At 44.0% G+C, this 22,658-nt stretch overlaps 1 protein-coding gene and 1 long non-coding RNA gene across 18 annotated transcripts in view; one reads left to right on the top strand and one right to left on the bottom strand.

Annotated features, from left to right (window-relative positions):
- LOC147756317 (uncharacterized) overlaps positions 1 to 10,035 on the top strand; it is a 102,695-nt gene extending 92,660 nt beyond the window's left edge. For all 3 annotated transcript variants that reach the window (XR_015327511.1, XR_015327510.1, XR_015327512.1), the window contains one exon: positions 216 to 10,035. This is a non-coding gene — a long non-coding RNA (uncharacterized LOC147756317). The remainder of the gene's footprint in view (positions 1 to 215) is intronic.
- The window catches only part of LOC111249008 (nephrin-like), a 226,991-nt gene that overhangs the window by 107,105 nt on the left and 97,228 nt on the right, over positions 1 to 22,658 (bottom strand). For 2 of the 15 annotated variants that reach the window (XM_086988784.1, XM_086988783.1), the window contains exon 2: positions 15,661 to 15,992. The exons of 11 other annotated variants lie outside the window; for them this stretch is intronic. The gene's annotated coding sequence lies outside the window, so the exon portion shown is untranslated. Of the gene's footprint in view, positions 1 to 15,660; positions 15,993 to 17,511; positions 18,119 to 22,658 lie in introns of those variants that run through there. 2 more of the 15 variants (XM_086988782.1, XM_086988781.1) reach the window with 2 other exon arrangements.

Below are 22,658 nucleotides of genomic sequence, written 5' to 3'. Positions count from 1 at the left end.
CTGCATGACAGAATAGTGCGAGATTTGCAATACGTACAGGAGATGCAGCACAGGAGGTAAGCCAGCACGAAGTGGCAGTAGGAGAACACCTGAGAAGAGAAAAGCTGAAAAGCAGAAGACGACGGCGCTAGAGAGGACAGGGGTAGAAGAGTAAGGGAAGGCGGACGATAGCTTGAAATGAAAACAATTACCTTCTTTTGTTCTGTTTTTTCAAGGATGAGCGGACGGACAAAAGATGAAGAAGGAAAAGAAGCAATAGCGGTTGTGCAAGCGGGCTGCTTTCATTGTAGCTATCTGGAGCGACGCTACACATACGCTCTCTTCTTTGCTTCATTACAGCAGGGACGGCAGTCGAAGAAACCACAGCTCCGTTCGCCAACACTTCTTTTGCCACCTTTGCTCGGCGTTTGCCACACCTCTTTTCTTCTCCTTTCCTCACTTTCCCTTTTTTTTTTCCTTCACCGTCTCCTTTCTGCTTCTTTTCATTCCGCTCCTCTTCGTTCCGGAAAGGCTCAAAAGGAAAGCATATCTTCTCCTTCTATATCAACACTGTTATTCCTTTATGCCTCCTACCATTACCACTAGCACCACTACTGTTTATTCCGCGTTTTGCCCTTTTTTCAGTGCCCAGCACGATCCTACACCAGATGCTACACCTTAGGCTACAGAATACTTGATAAGCACAAAAGACCCCAGCGGACACGCACTCACTCCCTCGCTTACAGATATTGACACACATCTGCTGACTCTACGGCCTTTTGCCCTAAACTGACATAACGGAAACATCCACCATCCGAAAACCGCAAAAGAGCAACGCAGCGCTGTGTCAAAAAATGGCGAGGGGCTTAGGAAGGCCGCCGAAGAATGTGCCGCTCTGAGATGCTATCCCTTGAGACACGGCAACTCTAACGCGGAGAATAGCCGAGAAACGTGTAGCTGCAACAGCTTCGTAGAGCAGCCTGCCTTACGGCCAATGACACCTCGCGTTTTGCCAAATAACTTGTCAGGACGGCGCCAGTAGCAGCAGCGGTGGCGAATTGCGGCTATGAGGGCGTTTTGTGTGGAGTGCGAGGCAAACCGAAACTTGCAGCACCGGTTCTATGACTACCATCAGTCGTCGGCATCATCCGACGTAGTAAAAAAACGAGAAGAGAAAAGTACTCTTTTGCCGCTGCTGATACTGCTGCTAGGAAATCATCAAACCGCGGAAAGTGTGGGACGTCTCAAATAGAAGGATAGGCACGGAGGGATGTCGGCAAAACGTAAGGCATTCGCCAAATGAACGACAGTAAACGAATGAGATAGCCAGTGAGTTAGAATTCAAGGAGAAAAAGGGGAGTAGCGGGTGGTGCGAGACGAAAACGGGTATAGATAGTGAGAGAAAGATGTAAATAAAGATGCAAAGAAGTTGCAGGAGAACTGAAGCTGCTCCTTCGCCTCCTAGCACTGCTCTAGCTAGTGCAGCTAACGATGGCGGTGGAAGTGGGAGTACGGCCACTGAAGTAGCGGTCGAGGCTGCTGGTTCTGCCGGGAAAAATGAGGTTCCGACCTTATGTTTGGATCCTAGGAGGTGAAGCCAAGTCACTGTTAAACCAACCTTGTAACCAAGAGTAGGAATGAAACGAGGGGACGAAAGAGGTGGGGGGCCAGAGCTGTCATACAAACAGAAAGTCGAAACTGTAAGTTTACTACGGCGAGGACCACCGATGGACATCAGTGAAAATGATGACGGCTAAGCCAACTGCTAATACAAACATCGCTTACTTGAAATGTAGTGCTACTAATAGATATCTAGTTCACATAGAAAAATACGCGTACTATTTGGACGTAAATATTTGCCATAATCGTAGCAATGTACCCCTGCTATTAGTATGCAACCCTAAAGTCTTCATGTATGGCAGAAAAAAGCATAAGGAGCTCACTATGTCGATACCCGAACTGAAAAGTCAGCTGAAGTGCTAGCGTACACTCTTCGAAAGCTGTATTTTTTTCGTTGTCAGAGCGGTCAAATCGTTTGCCACGTTTTACTTAGTGACCAGTCGTCGTTAGTGAGCTAAGCTATAACCGCGGCTTCTATACCTATAATCTTGTCGCAAAAACTAGTCGAAATCACAAACAGAAAATAACAGAAGACCTCCTGTGTTCTATCTAAGTCTAAGTATAATTACATAGACCTAACTCATCTTCCAACTATTTATTTAACAAAGTTAAATTCTATTTGATGATTTTAGTAACATAACCTCTTCTATTTACTAGAAATGGTGATGAAAAAGGTGTGAACATTTACTAGTCTCGTTTCTACTGCTGCCATATATACATGCGCGCTTCATTAATATAATCAGCATCGTTATTGAAGCTACCTCTAATATTATTATCCAAGTATTCGGCTTTGTTAATTTGTCTTCCCACTTACGTTTCATTTTGAGGCATGGGGTCAGTAAGCTAAGACAAATCGCTGCTACCTAAAACTATGGCGTTATACTAGATAGTTCGATTGTTCTCAGTTTTCCAAACCCAAAAATATAATTAATATAATCAATATGAGCGAAGGCCAATTCACATCGGCTCGGAGTGTTTACTTGTGGCACTAGTGTCGCTATGGCCACTGCAATTACGGTACATGACCATATATGTATCGTTCGGCGTGTCCCTCAATGTCAAAGATTGATTACGATTTCACTGATATTGCAGGCTGTTCCAGTGTATGCTACCGACCATACATACGTCGGTCACAGCGACATAGTTATGTTAGACTCTCTGTATTTTGGTAGGCAAATAGAGACATTAGTCTTGAGACTCTACTTTAGGTTTTAGAGGTACGACATCAAGCTATCTATTGTCAGCTAGCGTTACGAGAAACACGTCTGCAAGGGGTCAAAGGTCCTCTGAAAGATAGCTTACCATCTATCCAGCAGAACTGATACATGCGATCGGCGTCTCTATACTCACGAATGTAACAAGCGCTCGCCCTCTACCATTTTCTATTCGACGCCTGGGGGATTTTTGTCCGGACAACCAGATATATTCCGAAAGCGAGCTGTTCAAACGTGCGCGGTCTTACCGTGTCAACTCAGCTTAACGCGCAGCCGGAGAACTAACGGGTAAGATTCTAGCTGTCCTAACAACGATCTTCGCTAAACCAGGCTCACATATGATATCGAAATATATCAAACACGACATTGTCATTTATGTGATACTTGACGTCCCCGCTGTTTGAGAGGCACCACATTAAACTGATTCCGGATCAAGAATCACAGCGACGCTGCTCGTATGCAGTCTTTTGGGAAACTATTTATATAATAGATATTGTATATAACATGAACAGGAGCTCGTTAAATCATAGAAAAAGTCGTCAATAAACATACAGGGTAGAACCGTCTGTTCGCGTACAGACGCCAGGCAAAGGTGTGGGTAAAGTGACTTTAGACTCGGCATAAACATCAGCTGTGGTTGTAGGTCGTAGATAGGTAGGTTAAACCGTATGGAGAGAGCAAAGGAAAGGCCAAGATTTACGATGCATCAGATTCTTCCGCTGTACTCTCTTGAGAGGTTTAGAGGACTTATAGGTATATCACCCAATAATCGAAGGCAATAAACCTCGTTAACTGCCAAGCTACCATCATGGCTACTTGGTTCCGGGCGAATGCTGATATCCTTTCGCCCCCTGAATAACTGCCGTGGAGTTGCCCCTGGCTCTCACATCGGCTGTATGGTGCAAGAAGACAATGAGCAGCGTCTAACAACGTTGTTCGCAATTTTGCTTTTTTTGTCGTAACCATTGCATTTTCGATTCTCTCTGTTCCTTTGTTATTAATATAGACATGCGCATTTGACTAACTAGCATCTTTTGATTTATATACGTTAAGCTTAAAAGTACGTCTTGATTGACTTGAAATGGTAAGACTCCGATCACTCATCACGGCGCTTTATTGATTTCCCCACGAGAAAACTGCCCGAAATTTTTCAATGTGTGTGTGTGTTTTTTTGTTACGTCGCTGCGCTTCCCTGTTGATAATCGAAATTGACCCAAATATGCAGCCCTTCGAACGCGCGCTTTTGCCAACTTATTAAATACCCATCATGCTCGGTACAGTGTCTGCGAACAGCTATGTCTATCATAGTTATTTAGTGACTTCACTCGTCTGCCATGATACATGAACATCGCCTTTTTCGTCGATGATTTGTGAAATTTTCGGTGCATTAGTTTATCTACAGTAAGCAAAACGTGAACGGTACATAAAATACAGCTTTGTATATCGATTTGGCAGGATTACTGTTATTGAACAGCTAATAAAAACAAGTAGCGCCGAGCCTCGAGAAGTCAGACAGACAAACTACCTGTTATCTGCTGTTATTGTGATTCTCAGCAGCCAGCGAATCCGTCTCACAGTGGATGTTAGATCACTTCACTCTTCGTATTCTCAAAAAGTGACCATCGTTGAAGGGAAGATGACCATTGATGATGCCCTCTCCAGCTGCGCAAAAAATACACTAAGGCAAATATTATGACATATATTTTTACGTTCTCAATACAGATACTGTAGTGTCTATAATAACACGTGATAAATGTAGCTTCTTAAAGAGTATGAAATCGAAATTTCACAATTCGAAGTGAAGTTGCTAATATCCGCATCAGCAAACTTTACCAAGTGACAAAAGTGCCCGCGACAATGTAGTCGTAATGTGTTTTCAGTTAAATTTAGGGGCACACAGGGGGATGTACGCTCTAAGCCAAGCGTAGACGGAGTTTGTTGCGTTTTGGAAGCCAGCCGTCACTCGCAATGCTTAACGGCAGTTCGGGACGTAAACGAGAAATTTTTGAAGTCATAAGTTAAAATCCGTAAATAAGAATTGAAAATCCATAGAAAAAAATTGAAGTCCATTCAACAATTGCACACAATTCTCTTGATATATAGTTCTAAAGTAAAGTTGAAACGTACAGTCTTGTGCAATTGGCAACCGCCTTTAATATAGCTGCCGTTTTGCTTTCCTTTTTAATTTATAAACCATGAAAAAAATTAAAGAATTGACCTCGTAAAATTAGAACGAATAAAAAAGGGAACCGAAAACACGAAGAATTCGTTGTTAGCTTACCGGCACCGATTTATGATGATTGCCATTTTGTTTACTGCGTTCTTTACTTAATCAACGGTTATCGTCTGAACGCAGTACGAATATGGACGGAAAGTCAGAGTTCGTTGAAACAGATTACAAACCAGGTTAGTTATCCATAGCGAAAAAGGAAACATCGTTCCATCGCAAAGGAGCGTCACGAGAAAGCTAACCATCACCGTGGAGGTGGCAGGGGCGATAGGCATGCGTGTCCTACTGGTGACAGCTGCTACCCCAGCAGGAGACTGGTTCTGCTGTACTTTGCTGCCACCGCGTTTCCGTCAGTTAGTTGGTCCGTCGGACGGCTGAATAGTGGTCAGCAGCAGTAGTGGTAGTAGCAGGACCGGTCGGCCACGAAGAAGGTACACTAAAGCAGAGCAGTTTGGGAAATGAAGCTAGCAGCGGAAGCGGCGTCCGAAAGCTTTATAGCCTCTTATAATAAGCCGCTACTTGGGGGTCCATTCCAGTCTTCAACCTGGTGGAGAATGTGAACTAGAAGTTAGCCAGCCAGGAATCGCCATACCATTGTAATTCTGTCTCTGTTTTCTCTTTATGCCTCGTTTGCTCACTTCTTCCCCTCTCGTTCTCTAGAGCAGCTGTAAAACTCAATCCGTAAAACGCCTGAACGTTCGTACAAATAAGCGTCGGCACGTCTATCTGCCTTTGAAACAAGCGGCTCTCTGCGCAATTTGAATTGTTACATTCACTTGAAAATGCCTCGGGTACTTTGCTGCTGTTACGTTGGTGTTTCTGCTTCACTTAAGAGTAAACTGGCGAATCGACGCGAGGACACACGTGGATGGGGTGTGGTGGGGCGGGAGTGCGCAGTCGTCTCCCCCGCTGATGGCCGGGCTTAGCTTTACTGTTGCTTGCTGCCAGTTGCTTCCTACAGCTATACAATACCTTCTATTCGGTTGAATGTATGCGTTCCGAAAACATTAAGTCCAAATATACACTGATCCAGGATCATGTACCCGATTCTGCAGAACTTTTAGGGATCGGGATCTGCAAAACTTTCGTGTTTTGTACTGGTTAGGAGTTTCGTCGGAATGAAGCCGACCAACTACAGCTAAGCCGCAAGACCTTCCTGAAGACGATCATAAAAAGGAAGAATGCCCGTTTTTATGTTTGGCGCACAGAAGAAGCAAATAGAACAATTAAGATCTAAATCTGTGTGCGTGCCTAATTCACGGATAGATTACGCAAGTTTAAGCACCGATATAGGTTTTTGTGTATGTATAGGTGTATCGCTAGGTGCTACTAATTTTCCTTAAAATGCTATGCTTTTATGAGATATCTAAACTGGTAATCTCTCTATATCGTAAATAGGATTTTGCCTCCTTACACCTAACATTTTTCTTATTTATATGCCTCCCTCCAAACTAGACAGGTACGGAAAAAAAATTTCTACCTTTGTCTAACTCTTTGAAAGATTTACCTTCTTAACCTTTAGGTAACAGGCATGCATGGTAAAAATGATGCTGTAAGCTTGTTATCGGTTCTATCATTGTTTACTAGTAGCGGAACGTGCCGTGTTTAAGTCGTTACTAGTAGTGCACAGTCGACTTATGCATACTTCGGCCCTTGAACTACTAACTGACCTCTAACTTGTACAAATCGTCTTTAGGTATCCCAAGTTATGCGGAAAACCCCCAGGAAGTTTCCGATGAGCCTAGTCTTGAAGTACATAAAGTTCTCAAGTAAGGTTCAGCTATGTTCGACATAACTGTCGAACTGCCGTTGCACTGCTCGGTTCTAAATTTGAGCCTATAACGCCAGAGCCCTAATACCTGTCATGGTCAGGTGCCAAGTATTAAGAAGGCAAAAACGGAACCAAATCCTTCAGAAGGCAGTATATCCAAGACAATCAGTGTTTGAAGGGGCATAGAGCTATTCGAACGTCGGTCGACCTGCTTTTACAGGTGCAAGATCTGGACATGAAAGATAGCGGGTTCGTAGAGAAGAGGGGCGTTTCCATCAGAAGCAGAAGTGTTTGTCTGCAGTCGAGGTTCGCAGGCAAAACGGAACTCGGATAGCTTAGCATCCAATTGGCAGCATTCTCGGGAACCATACGGGACTTCTCTATGAGCGTCAAACAGACTTGGCATTGCACAAACCACCGGCCGGGTTGCATCAAGAAAGGTGAATGAATGAACGAGGTCGAAATCTCAAGGTTTCATTCTCATTTCTGGCATAAAGCTGGCAGCCTTTTCAAGGGCCGCTTCTCTTTTGATGATAATCCCGCTCTTCATTGCTCTGAATACTGTTTCTGCTTTCAGTGTTGCAGTTGTGATTGTGTTTCATTGTGTGACACTTATATTGCCTTTGTAAGTATGCCTTGATCGCTTTTTTATATAAAGACCTTGGACAATGCAGTGAAGACTAAAAAGCGGATACAAAGCAGCATCTTTATCCAAATAGACTACTAAGCTGTCAGTGTAACGGTAGCAACAGGTAAGAGCGCCCTGACTCTAAACACTGAATTCGCTTTTAGTGCTCTTACTACACTCGGTTATAAGATGAAAAACGAAATTGTTATTAAGTCATAATACCACGATTTGTAACCAGATATACGGATAATAAGCTCTATGTTTGTTAGGGTCACGCAAGTGATATACTTAAACGATGCAGTAGTCCTATCGTTTAAACTTTGTCAACAAATTAGAGATAATTTGGGATCCGAATGCCGTTTCAAGAATGCATATACTATGGGAGCACACCTACCAAAGCTCCTTGTTCAAAGTTTTTGTTTTTTCTCAGTGCAGATACAACGCGTTAATTATTCTATAGTCGTTCAAATCTTTAATTACAACTTTTGTGAACCTTCGGTACATCTTTCGGCCGTTCTAATATTTTGTCCACCCGTTCCCCTTATCCTGAACACTTCATAGGATCGACCAGTTTGCTTAAGCCTTGCCCATAGTGCTTGCTGTGCTCGGGTCAGACCTTCATGGTTTTGAACCAAGATTTTGAACGCCGATCGAGCTGACGTCCCGCTGCCCCTTCTACTTATACGAAATCTGTTGCATAACAGCTGGTTCGATATTAACATTTGGACGTGGGATTGGACTTCTGGGCTGGATGCGCTTAAGGACGTAGGCGGCACATTCGAATTCATGCTATGGTCAACGAGGTAACGCGGTAATGACAACCCACTATTAAACCCTATCTACAATAGCTTTTCCTTATAGAATTACTCCGTTAAAGGACGAGATAGACACAGAGAGGCAGGACGAAGCCACAGATGCTTCGAGTCCTGCCAAGTATAGCTGTTAAGTCCGCTTGGAGTTAATCCGACATCGACATTACGCTCACAGCTAGTCGGTCGGTTACTACGGGCTTATCATAGATGTCTGGAATCGGTCACTGGGGCACATCACGCGACTAGTTCGTTGATAGTGCAACTTTAAATAGGCCATAACCTTAATATCTGATGTCCTCCCTTCATGTAGCAGTCATTGCTCAGAAAGAATCGGTTGAGGCCCGTATATCAGGAAGGACGGACGCAGCCGTTAATAGGGATGAGCTACATACACATAGATAGGAATACATGCTTATACAGAAAATATACATACACATATCGGTGCACACAGGAGACTGTATTTATCAGCGATACAGCATATCCCAACTGCAAACGCAGTTCGAATCAGTTATTAAACTAACTGAGTGGCAAAACTTGTTATTGCAGATCTACCACCCAGACAACATTGTACCTTTTTAGCATTGCTCAGCTTATGTAAAAAATGTGATGTCCTGTTACTTCACGCCGTAGCCATTATGTAATATGGACTTTCATGTTTAGTCCATAAACAGAAGGGTATAACTAGTTAATCGGATTGTGGTCCACTCTAAGGGGCTGTTCGCGTTTAAAATATTATCAGGTTAACAGTGTACCTTCAATTCATTTAGCTAAGTGGTCGGGCCGCTCTAACACGATTTAAAAGATTGCTTTCATCCATAAACCGATATGGGATTGGTATGGATGAAAATGACCAAATTATATAGTAACCTATAAAAAATATTTACCCGGGATTCTTAGTCAAACGAACATAGTTATACCCATTTACAAATCGAGCACACACTAATACAAATCCACTCCGTGCGTGTTCTCTATACGTTTCATCCGACGACTTTTAGAAGCATCAACCACTCATTTTGTACTTCGTTGTAGATTTCACTGGTCTACTCCAAGAGTTACGTCCTCGTGTAGATTCTAGACCTCCTAATGCCAATCTTTCTTTTCATGCAACGTTCGTTTCTTCGTTAGTCCGTTTACTTTTACCACTACATGAATAGTTAGAATGACTATTTTTTGTGGCTACGCAACAAATACGCCATCACTGGACACCCGCAAGAGCTGACGAATATATCTTCGGTTATAAAACAAACAACATTTTCTGCCTCCCATCGGCCGACCAACCCCATCTAGTACCCGAACCACTGTCCCTCTCTTTCTCCCATGTTCTGAGATAGTTGGATAGTACAGTGATACTCCGGTGACTCAGAAGAACCAATGAAGAATGACATCTACGCTCATAGACAACAACAACTACTGGCAACATCATTTCTGCTAGTACCACTGCGTTTGTTGATTTAGCCTAATACGTTCGTAACAACGGAGCTTGGTTTGACGAAGCAGGATCCAGAGTGAGGTTTTTGTAACATTTTCTCATGCCTTGATGTTCCTGGTTTAAAACGAGTTTAAAACGCTTTGTTCATTTTCCATTTCCATGTATTATATGTAGTTAAGATCTTCGGAATGAAATTTGTATCAAAAGTGTCGCTATATTTTTTTATACAGCATACATGAGATACTTGTTTTTCTCACAAGTCTGTACTTGATGCTTATCATAATAAAATTATAGCAATGGCGTAATATCTACGTATGATGATAATAAAAAGACGTCTTTTTATACATGTTCACCTTCACCCAGGTTTTTAGTCGATAGTCGCTCTTTTCCTATATACACTGCTTTTTCAATGACATACAATTTCTTAGAAAAATGATGCTTTCTGTTTACTCATGGAAATATTTTGAGCCCCAAGGAGCTACTCGCTTTGTAACCCCTCTCTGCTCCAGGCGACTTCTTCAACCATTCTATTCCATAGAATGAGAGCATAAGGACACGACTTGGGTTGACTAACAAAGTGCGTTGTTTTATGTGCTGCGTCTGCTGCTGCTCATCGCTGCGTTGCAGTAAGTTTGTTCTATCCGATTCTAAGCCAAGCAGCTACTAATCGCCTGTTAAGGTCACATGGTCTGCTGTGAAACAATGGAGACGTAGGGACCACAACCCGCGAAGTGGGTTTGAGCTAGCCAGCTAGTTCTGTCGGAGAAAAAACTGCTCGAAGAAGGAAAGCCTTCCAGTTTTTTCCTTTTCTCAGTGCTACTAAGCAGTAATAGTAGTACGACGCGTTACGACGTCCGTATGTTCCACTGTGTTCGATTGTCGGTTATTCGAGCGCCTCCCTCTTCTGCCCTGGCTGGTGAAGAAAACGCTTGGCCGTTGTCGATATAGATAGCCGCGGCAGCCGTAACGGTGTTAGCAGCGGTAGTGGCGGTGACGGCAGCGCTAGAAGTACCACCATTGGAGTCCGCGAGTTAGAGAAACGTTTGAGGAAAACGTACGCCGGAAGCTAAAGGAGCTTGCAGACTCGCTCAAGCAGTCGGTCGAAGGCTCGGAAGGAAAATAGAAAAAAGGAAGGAAGGTTTTTTTTGATTATATCAGCCAATCTCTGCCACGCAGTAGCGTACTTGAACCTCCCTAAAACCAAATTCTTTTACAAGCCCTTTAGTCGGTCATAAGACTTGCTCTGTTTCGCCGTCTCAGATGCATCGAAGCAGGGGTGGAGAACACACTTTTTCGTCTTAGATGCAACCTACGGTAGAATGACAGGACACATTGACGGCTTTATTACCAGAAAAGGGATCCGGGTAAGTAAAACGCCTGGATAGGGGTCGTAGTTGTAGTCGTAAGCGTTCTCAGTCGATTCTATGCGACATAGTGTTACCCCAGAATGAAAGTGATTCCGCAGAGTACTTTCCGGTGCGTTCTTTTACCCTTTCACTTGCGTCCTCTCACCTCAGGTTAGTTGCATTCGACACCAACGTAATGTTCGTAACACTGTATGCTTTCAGCAACGAAGCTTTTTTCAAGGGGCCGTGTTTGGAGTGTATATAACGTCGACCGTCTGCAACGACATCAGCGCCTCCCAAAGGAACCAGCAGTTGTAGAAACAGTTGCACTCGCGGTGATGGCAGTCGTAGAAGAAGAAGTGGCAGTACCAATAGTACTTCGGGGTAACAGAAGCGATACTAGCAACCAAGAATAAGAGTCATTTGAATGGGGCATACGTGTGTGGTGCGGGCCCAGACAAGAGAAGGACGAGGGCGAAAACCACGACGGGATAGGAATACGTGAATGTTTGTCGGCCAAAAGAGGGGGAACACAACGGGAGGCAATATCCCTCGTTCGCTTGCCTGCTGCTCACACTCTGGCTTCTAAATACGAACGTTAGACTGTGTGCCCTCCCATCCCTGTCGTCTTATGCACTCACTACCTATGACACTCTTCGAGACCACCTTTTCTGGTAAGACTGGCAGTGCGATTACTACTGCAGCTATGGCCGCTGTTCCGGTCTAGGTAAGCTCTAGCCAACCACAAGACCTTGCCCCGTCTCGACGTCTATGCGTCCCTGCCCTTCCGAGTGTATTCGGTTCGTTCACCGTCCCACGACATCACGGCACCAGCACTGGGAGTGGGTCCTTCTTTTTCTTCGTGCACCGTAGCGCGCGCTTTCTCCGATTCCGTTCAGCAGACCGTGCAAGAGCAATGGCCTTCATTTCTATTCCAGCCGATAGAGGCAACAAGAAGCAACGGCCAGCAAGCGGATAGCGCAGGATAAGTTGGTGTGTTGGTAGGCAGGCTTCGTCGCTACCGTTGGGATCGACCTAGGGGAAACCGATAGGTAGTCATAGAAACTACTGCTGCTACTGCTGCGAAGTCTTATCCTCCTCGATTGAACATGGCCACTAGTGGCACCTCAACTATACTCAGTAAGCAAGAATCCTGACTGCCGCTATCCCGATAGCCAAGCACTGACTCGGCTGACCCTGTCAAAAAGCAGGCCACGAAGCCCTACTAGAAACCCGGTCAACTCGGTGGTTTACAAACCGCTGGTATTTCTAGATGGAACCAACGGATTGGGCACAGAAGAACGTGTTGACCGAAGCAATGGGGTCTGCGGGCCTCACTGCCAACGTCGTCACCATCGCCGCTACTGGTTCCTAGCTTTTTTTTTTCGCTAGTCCGTTTGCCCTTTCTTGTACCTGCAGACTCCCTCCACTCGGATCCTTGGACCATCCAAGCCCATGCCAAGTCCCTTTCTCGCTTAGGGTCGACAGCGTGGTGATTTTCTACTGCCGATGGCGCTCTTGCTACAGGTCGTGCAAAAGAAATATTCGATTACGCTGCGTACTTGTCGTTCATGCTCTACTCGCCCTTTTAAATTTACGACACAGTTTGCCTTCTAGCTACCCCTCAGCTCTGGTGCAACCTTCACCATCGGAGAGTTTGCCAAGTGTGGAAGTAATATTTGCCAAAGCTGGCTTGCTAGTACTGCTACTGCTTCATAGGTAACATCGTAACGCTCACCCGCTAGGACGAGTTTAAAAAGAGGAAAAGAAATTCGTAACGACAAAAACTATGGCGAAACCGTCAACAACTATGACGAGGCCAGAATTTATATATATATATATGTTGACAACGAAATCCACCCTTCTTTAGGAAGTTCCACCTGTCCACATATGTCCGTGGAGTAAATCGCATTGCATAAACCATTGCATATCGGGCTGGCTGCCGCCACTTCTATGGAACTATATAATTGTTTATCCTTTAGCTTGATACTTGATGGTGTTTTGTGTTAGCTCTCCCGGTATCATATGCGATAATTTGACTCTTATGTCAGTACCAACATCTACTTACTCGACACGAGCCCACTGCAGCCGGGCTCACTTACGATTCTGTCATTCAGCTAACACACATGTATACATATATATTAAGTCCTTGTAACGGTATGGCAGAGCTGGTAGTATTTCCGTTACCAATACTACAGCGTATTCACATACTACATGCGCACATTTACACACGCGCATGCACATTCTATACTATATCCTCGCCTCGCTTGATGCCAGTTAGCGACCGACTAATCCAAGCTTCATTTTCCGGCCGCCGTCATCGAAGAGAGGCAAAGCAGAGCCGGATAGTGTTAACATGACAGTTCCGGTTGTCAAATCGTTCGACTGTCGGAGTGATGATGATGATCATCATCGTCTTTCTGCGACTTTTTTTTCCCTCTTCGCTAGTCGTCTGTGTACTTAGGCCCTGATCGCTGGCGGCTAGAAGGAAAAAGTGGAGTTGGGGCGTCATGACGAGTCTGTTTTTTTGGACAGGATCAGTTCGTTATAGAGATACGAACGACACGTGTCCGCAGATGGCAACGCCTTGTTTAGTTTTGGTCTAACAACGGTGGCATCGTGACGATGGATCATCCAACGATGAGCCGATCGCCTTGAAGCACTGGTAATCAGCTCAGTTTAGTAAAGTTGGACAGTAGTGCAACGTAGCGAAATATATATTTGGCCATACGGACGACCTCACTACGTCTCTGGCGATTCTAACTCAAACCTGAACACCAGCTTTTACCTGAAACGAAGAGACTCGTTTAGAGAAGAGATAGACGAGAAAGGCGCATACGACAGGATTGCACAAGGTAGAGGATAGTTCCTTCTGACAACAATGGGCCCAGAGCCGTCGCTTCGAGCCCATGAACCAGCTGACAAACAGGCCGACGGTCATGGTCCCTAGCTGCGAAACAAAGCTCTCGTATGAAACTAGCTAGTCGGCCGACCAAGCCTCAACGAATACCGACTCTGGGAAGTATTGTAGTAAGTCGATTTAAGAGTGCCATACACAAAGAGGCACACAGACGCACGCATACGCCCAGAACAGCAGTGTCGAACACAACTAAACAGAGAAACAGCGCAATAAGCACCAACGAGGAAAAGAAAGCTCATTAAAGTTGAATGTCTATAATCTATTTAGCAGTTTGAACTACGTTTGTATGTACGTGCTATACTACGTAAGCCGCTACTGAGAGCCCGGGAGACATCAAACCAAAATCGATCACTGCGCGATAGACGTACTTTGACTAGGACTGCATTAAGTGTGCACTGCGAGCACTACATAATGCGCCCTACATTTTATGCATCAATCTACCTGTCCCTAACGGAGCTACCTGACTAGCCTTGACAACGCGCCAAAGGGAAACCTACCTGTTTTATGATCATAAAGTAAGCGGCATTTAAATGTTTTTATCGTTGCGTAATTGTTCTCTTATTATTATTATTATTATTGAAAATTCAATAACAACTGTTAATAGCTGAGGCAAAATAAATAGCCCAAAAAAGCTGTTACCTACTAGAAAATGTTATGGCAAGAAATAATCGAGCTTGGAGTGAAGTACACAAGTCGGCAACGACTGTCAGCCTTTGTCAGGGTACACACATGTCTTTCTATATTGATAATGGTACATGAATCCTATTAATATCGTAAGTGTGCCATAGAGGAGAAATGAACGCTTGTGTCTAGAATATTTCGTAATGTCTCACCGGTTGTTGCAATAGCATGATGCAACTCTTTTGACTAAGAAGATTGAATCAAAATTGCATCTCTTTTGGCACATAATTCGGTCGATAAGCAAAGGCAGCAGCAGCAGCAGCAGCAGCATAATCACAATTACCACCTTTTCTAAAATGGGGTGATAACATATTTTTAACATGATCTCTTTCTTCTCTTGCATTGCTATCGTGATTAACCTGAATGTATATATTCATGCAAATGTATATAGTGAGTCCATATGCTTTACCTCCAAGTGCACATCTAAAGAGACTGCATAGGCAAAGGGGATGTAGGGGCGCCGTCCTCGTGGAGAACGAAGCAAGAGGGTGAAACTTTCTTCTTGCTTTTTATCTTCAGAAGAGGGAACTCACCGCTCGGTGGAGATTTATCAGATTGCCCAACAGGATAGAGGACGATAGGCGAAGGGAAGAGTCCGACAGGGCTCCAGAGAAAAGGAGAAAGCGGACATCTAAACAGAGCAAACTGTTACCTTGCCCTCCCTTTATTCAAGGGTGCGCACGCGGCGCGAGTACGCAAAGAAACCTGCATTTTTGTCGAGTAAGTCTTCAAAGAGGTCGTAGCAGAAATGGATGATGGGAAGAGTGAGCATGTGCGAAGTGGGGTTGGCGAGGCGAAAAGTGAAAAGAGGGTAGTACAGGGTCATATTCGCGTATTTCTCCTCTATTCAACTTCGAGGCATTCCAACTCCACACGTCCTTGTGTTGTTATAGTCGCACCAACGGTCGACGCCATACACAATTTTCGTGAGGAGTGCAAGAGGCGCGCATGGATGAAGGAAAAGTAGTACAGCATACGCAGAAGCATGATGTCAGGGATATCGAACCCCTAGTAGCACACTGCAACTCACCGAAAAGAGGATCCTCGAGATCACCATTGCTCTATGCAGTATGCGTCACTATTGTCATCAGTGACAACCAGGCGCGCCATTGTTACGGCCCATTTTCCTGTTCCCTTGCCTATTCAGCCTTGTCCGTCCAAACGCTCGGTCGCTCAGCTGCCAACCAGCCGTAGCCGTATCACCAAACCCTGGCTCCTCCTGCGCGGTCCTGCGTTTTGACAACAAGAACATTCGATACCATGCACTCTCGCTTGCTTGCTTGATCACTCGGTCGCTCGCACACTACTTCTAACGTTGCAGTCTGCCGTCATGTCGAGCTCGACGACCTTTTCGGCCTCGGCCTAGATCAAAAAAAGATGAAAAAGTATTCTAGACACAAAACAGCCTTGTTGAGGTAACTCCCTAAATTTTTGGGCAGATTTTTGGGAGAATTTTTGGTCAATTACCGACGGTGACAATGGATTTAGAATAGGTGAAATCTACCTAGAAGTATCACCTTAAGATGGATGTGTCACGTAGTATATTGACAGTGATTTTCATGCAATAATTAACAGAACACATGAAGTAAAAGGAACGCTGAGGTCTTCTTGCTAAGTTGATCCGAAGTTGTATTTGATGGGTTTAGCTTCGATCCCTACATCCGTCTGTAATCTGCAAGCTGTTGCAGCGCTAACACGTTCGGATAGATACGACTATTTTGAATAATAGCGTAGGCGAGCCTGTGCACTACTAGGCCAAACGCTCTGCAGCTGAACGACATTACTCAGCTCAAGTCAGATATCGATATAGACACATGGGGACATAAATCCACACGCGCGCGCATACAAATAGGCCAAGCGCTTCCTTAATTTTTAGTTACCACTGGACTCTATTCTGAGATGATGTAGTTAAACAGCCATCGTTGATTTTTAATCATTTAAAAGTAAACAGACGATCACTCGTCAGGCAGATGTTGGTTACATACAAACAAAGTAAGACAAAATCATTCGCATAACATTGGACCTAGCATCACCACTACAAGTGACACCAATAAGAAGGAGCAGCAGATTAGAATATGCTGAACACTGATCGAGCCGACGCAATCAGATTTTTAACTATCTTTTGACTGAGTTTATTTAACATTGTCCTTTAGACAAAGGCATTTTTTGGCGAGTTGATATCTGTTCAGCCAAAGGCTGTTGCTCAATTTATCTGATTATTCAGAGCTCAATGTCATATACTGAAAAAAAAAAACAAAAGTGTGCTTGTGCTTCTTTTCTTGCCCTCACTTAAGCGATTGCCACTATTGAGAAACGGTCGACTTATTAATCGCAGCAATACTCGTATGTTCAATAACTAACAACAAACACTAGCCAAGTGCATGGAGCGTATTTCAACGACGCAGAGATATTAAGGAAGCCCACCCATAGGACAGAAATTTTATATGTCATTTAGACAATTCTTGCGGACTACTAACGACCTAATTAAACAACCTTCGATAATCTACCGGATTCGTCTATTAGATCTTACTACTAGGTTTACCTCGTCAGACTGCTAGTAAATCGGTTTTTAACTAGCGTCAAAACCGGGTTAGCTCGCTTGCAAGGACAGCATAGTGAGACGTAATTCTTTTGTAAATTAACCGTTGTCAGTCACCCTACAATTTGTGATAATGTCATTTGTAACCAAAAAGCTTTTGAAACTTCTAAAGGAGAGTAATATTCAAATACAGTTAATACAGTATTCAGAACAATGAGCAGTGCAAAATGCTGTTGAGTGATAAAAAAAAATATAAACAAGGCGCGTTTTTAATTAGGATGCGGCTTGACAGCAGGAGTTTGTCTATAATTCCTTGTACATCTGTCTACGGAACCTACTTACCTAGAAAGAACAGTCGAGACGAAAGGTCGAGATATAGAACTCAGAAATCAACTGATTACTGAAAACGGAACACAGCGCAAGGCCATCTATTAGAAGGCAGTCTGTTGTGAACCTCCATCCAAGAGAACATAACGAGAAGGCAAGCGTTGGATGTACGATGAACGACTATCCCATAGCTTTTGTGTTCTCCGCGCAGGTCAGGCACGTTAGAGGGGAAATGGTCTTTAAATGAGTAAGCTTGTGGCTTGTAGCCCACTTGCCGCTAGTAAGCGCACAGCCGACCACAATTAGTGGCCAGGCGGACGTACCCAGTCCAGGGGCGCCAGAGTTGGCTTCGAAGTAGTCCAGGCGAGGCGATCAGGTCGCGGGCTGCCGCATTCTTGCTGCCATTGCATCTCGCCAAGCGAAGTTCTATTGTTGCAGCTGCTTCTATTTAAAACTCCAAAACAATACTACGCTAGTTGTTAGAGAATTACGACAGAAAGCTCCCAGTAGGCCTCTTCCAGTTGGTAATGGCGATGCGGCCAGTAGTAGTGAAGGTTACTTTGAATATGACGTCTGGGTCCGGTATAGTACCTTCGCCCGAATAGCCGTAGCAAACGCTGTAGAATATAGAACAGAACGAAGTCACTTTTTATCTGCACTGCGCCACGTTGAGACATGAACACAAAAATAACTGCAGCTGCTGCTATCTTTTTATGGGGGGGGGGGGGGGGGGGCCTACCTGTAAAATTCCCTATGCACTAACGCTAAATCTCAGGCTGAGAGATCCACCCTAAAGGCATTACCCGTCCATCCCCACTAAACGTCTGAAGTCATGTTCAGCTTTTCTCACTCCCACTGAAATCACTTGCAAATTTTTGCAATAACTACCGTTTCTATATGCGACCGATACTACTATTATTACTACTAGAACTATCAATAACATCTACACTGGCTGATAGGATGCCTAATGGCAGTACAGGACGTAAAGTTCGAAACATTTAATAGCGTCTACAGCGGACGTATCCGACAATGCGTCTACGATGCCTCTAGATAGCACCGTGATCATACCAATTATGAGCCTTTAATAATGCTTTGGCCTTGGTTTTTTAAAGTTATATAGGCCTATAGTTAGCCTATATATAAGGCGGTACATGAACCAGATGCAGTAGTAGATGTTTTGGTAACAGAATTTTACTGTTTGATTAAGAGGGCTGCAGAAAGCTCAAGGATTGACATATTTACGCTTCCTATGGAGTCCGAACTGATTATTTTAAGCAATTGTTTTTCAGGCTCCATTGGTACTCGGGTAAAATAACTTACTCCGTTACATGTTGGATACGGCCATAGGATTGAAAAACAAATATAAAATTTACATTACAAAAGGTATTATTCTGCTGTTAGAGGGGGAGGGAAAAAGCTAAAGTTACGCTTGTAACCGTGGATAATCCTCTGTAAATTTTACTAATACATAAATAAATAATAGTACGGCAGTTCTGTAACGTGCAGTCATTTATAGCAAATAAGATCTACCCGCGTTTGAAATGCCCATGTATTTAATTAAAAGGAAAATAATATCAGGGACTAATTCTTCGATTCCAGTCGTTTTTCTCAGCTGAAAACCTCTAGAATATGTTTTATTTCCGTATTCCGTAACATATATGTCGCTAGAGTACATTTTCAATGTTCAGCAAAGCAAATAAACGATTCGTTCAGGTCGGCGATGAACGTGGTTTGACAACCTAATTGAACTTGTAGAATATAGTCCTATGTATTAGTATATGTGCTCTGCCGATGTTTTCCGAGGACGTTGTTGCATTTTGCGAGTACCGGATATACACAGGACAACAAACATTAAACACTCGACCTCTTCTTGGCAGCACCTTACAGCGCCAACATACCTGCCGAGTTCTGACGAGTTTTAACAATCTTATGCTATCCTTAACTCTTTGACTTCGTTGCTATACGCTGCCTTGTCATCACTATCATCGCTGCTGCTGCGGCCTTATGTTTTATACACCGAAATAGGCGGGCGGCCTTTAGGCACTAAGTCATGTAAGTGAAGATTGTCCCTTGGGAACTTTTGATACCAAATCTTAGGACTATCGGCAGCTCGCAGCAAACACACGTCCGTACACATACAAATTTAACAGTGTCCCTTCCCTTTTTTGCCCCACTGTCAAGAAGACCCGTCCGAATACAGCTGCCACTACGGTAAGAGCCGCTTTTCTGATAATTCACTGAAATTAAGCCAGTAAAACCCGCGCTCATCTTTTCGCCATGTTTAAATGCATGATACGCTTATAAATTTGATGAATACAATTATTGATTGAATAAGACCAGGTATCCGAGTTAATCTGTTTGAATTTGCAATATATATAAATATATATATTCAGGTCTTCATATATTTCTGCTACAGCACCTTCTGTAGATCAGGTCAAATATGTATCACGACGGAAAAATAGAGCTCAGTAGCTCAAGCTAACTTGGGGCAAGGCTCTCTAGACGAGTCAGCGGGCGGCTGTTTCCAGTAGGATTCCACCTAGTGAATCTGTCACTGTACTACAACACAATGGACAAGGAGTTATTAAGACATTCAGAGGCAGCTGTATGTTGTGGGAGATTCTGTGAGATGGCCTTATTGAGAGACATCTGTTCGCTGCGAGCCAGTTTAGGCCCGTCGGCAAGGAGTCACTACAGGAAGATCGCTGGAGGCCGAAGTGCCAGGGTGCATCTACAACTCTATGATAGACACATATAGCCACGTCGTCGTCTCACAACTGAAAGCGGCTGGCGTTCTGCAATTCTTCGGCTCTAAGCGCAAGCGTACTGAAGACTGTCAAAGGAAGCGGTAACAGCAGCAACTGCAGTAGTCCGAGTAACAGTAATAGTGCGAGCAACAACAATGACGTCGTGACTCGAGGGACTGAGAAATGGTGGTGACTACTTCCGTGCCAGTTTCCGCAGCGGCCGCACCAGCCCCACGCAACATCCTGTAACGGCCCTCTGCGGCCGGTGCGCTATGCCGGACGACTATGAAACAGCAGCTAACATTCCCCCAACTTTACCCCGTCCCCAAAGCGGCAGCCGAATACAGGCATCAGAAGGGCATTGCCATTGTTAATTACGAGTGAGCAAGTGAGCGAGCAAGCGAGAAAGCAAGTCATCGAAGATGTACAGCGTCAGAAATGTGTAGTGACCTAAAGCATTTTGATGCTTTGCCTCCCTCCATCTCTTCGCAGACTCAACGCTGGTTAGCAATGACAGCACCATTGAATTGGTACCCGTCGAGCAATCAACAGCCGACCCCACCAACACTGTGGGGAAAAACTGAATCTGTATTTTTTTTGAAGTATTAATACACTCAAGGTGGTCATTTAGAAATAATATGAGGGCTATTGCAGTCTAATACTAAAAGCGTAGTAATTCTATTATATAGTAAAGAGTCTAACGTACGATATCTATTTTACTGAATACTATTAGGGTCATCTAGGGCAAACATTTGCGCTGACTTGAGACCTGACCCTGAGTAATTTAATTCCAAATAAATAGTAGACGTTGGCTTTTGGTGGGCTAAACGAACTTATTACCGTTGTAAGCACTGTATGATAGCGTATTACATTTCTAATGTCGCAGGCGAGACTTGATCTTCTTGCCCCAGGATGCCCGCGCTACCCACCTGGCTTATGAGGGCCATTAGACACACTTACAAAGGTAGAGGACAAAAGCGTGAAACTCCCGTATATAATACATTTCAATTGAACAGATGGACAGGTGTTTCCTGATAGCCGCTTTCGGCCCCGTGTACACACTAAACCAGGTAGAGTATGCCGGTTCATAGGTAAAGCATCATAGACTAGGATAGGCCTTCATAAGATAAAACTCTGAGCCTCTGGCAACAGGGTGATAAAATATTTAGAGCCAGATTGCTACCCACTGGGAGGAGCCTTATGGTCGCGCAAGTGCTCCCAGATTATACTAAATAGAAACTCAAAGAGGCTTTTCAAGTACTGCTTACGGTACCGTGTTCCACTGAGTTGGCAGCCTTTTCTTTTACACTGCTATAAGTTGAATGCATGATTTGGACTACGCTTTTCACTTAACGTAGGTCTCAGTTAATTCAGGATTAAAATAGGTATGATAGCATTATAACACTCTAGAAGACGCATTGAGCAATGGTTTCAGTTTGTTTACGTTTTAACATCAACACATAACTTGGCATATGAATTAGAAAATAGTATGTTGGTCCCAGAATAGGTTGACTTGGATAGTTTATTCTGATGTCATCTTACAGACTTACTCCTTTTCTAAGGACCATTTCCTATCAGGCCTTAGCGGTGCATCTTTGTGATATGGCCATCAGAAATGCGTAATGACAGTACCCAGGCATGCTACTTGTGCCACTTTGGTTGACTCGCTTTGGTCATGGACTCCATTTCCGATGTGACATTCTCCTGCGTCACTAATTATACTTCTTTCATCAGGCGCTTACATCAACGGAGTTTTAGCCCAGATTCGACATTAAGGGTGGATGGTAAGCGGCTTCGTTCAGTAAACATCTGCTACACGGTGTGATGTGCGCTAAGGCAAGGTTACTTGTCCGAGTTGTCCGCAGTAACTAAGAACAAAATGAATTCACTTCATGTCATTCTGTGTTATCCTTGCCGTAGTAGGCTTTAATAGAGCCCAGGACAACTTTTTCATAGAATATTGCCCGTTTGCTGTACATAGCAGCAGACGTTCTTGTCTTTCGCCAATACTAACGTTTGCTCCATGTTGTATTTCTAAGCGTCTCATGTTTAGCTACAACGATCGACTATGGATATGTACAGCTCCGTGTACTAAAGCTGACACCTTAGAGTAGTTGATTAAAGTGTACAAACCTACTATAAACCGCATGACACTTTGCGGTTTTATACATAAATCTTTACTCCCTGTAGCCGTTTGTTGCCCTATGTATACAGTAAACAAAACTCGTCGGGCTGCTACAGCTAAGAACAGCGCAAATCATATAGCTTGCATAATAAATGAATTCTCAGAGATTTCGTCCAGCTGCAAAGAGAAACACGGAAAATAGAACGGCAGAACTAGCCTGTAAATGGCCTACAGGGGGAAACAGGAATTGTTATAGCACACTGAAATTAGTACCGAGGCGTGCGTGGACC

The sequence above is a fragment of the Varroa destructor genome, unplaced genomic scaffold (genome assembly GCF_002443255.2).
Source record: "Varroa destructor unplaced genomic scaffold, Vdes_3.0 BEIS01000004.1, whole genome shotgun sequence".
NCBI classification, from domain to species: Eukaryota; Metazoa; Arthropoda; class Arachnida; order Mesostigmata; family Varroidae; genus Varroa; species Varroa destructor.
Note: the sequence above shows the minus strand (reverse complement) of the source record. Positions and strands in the feature narration are given on the sequence as shown.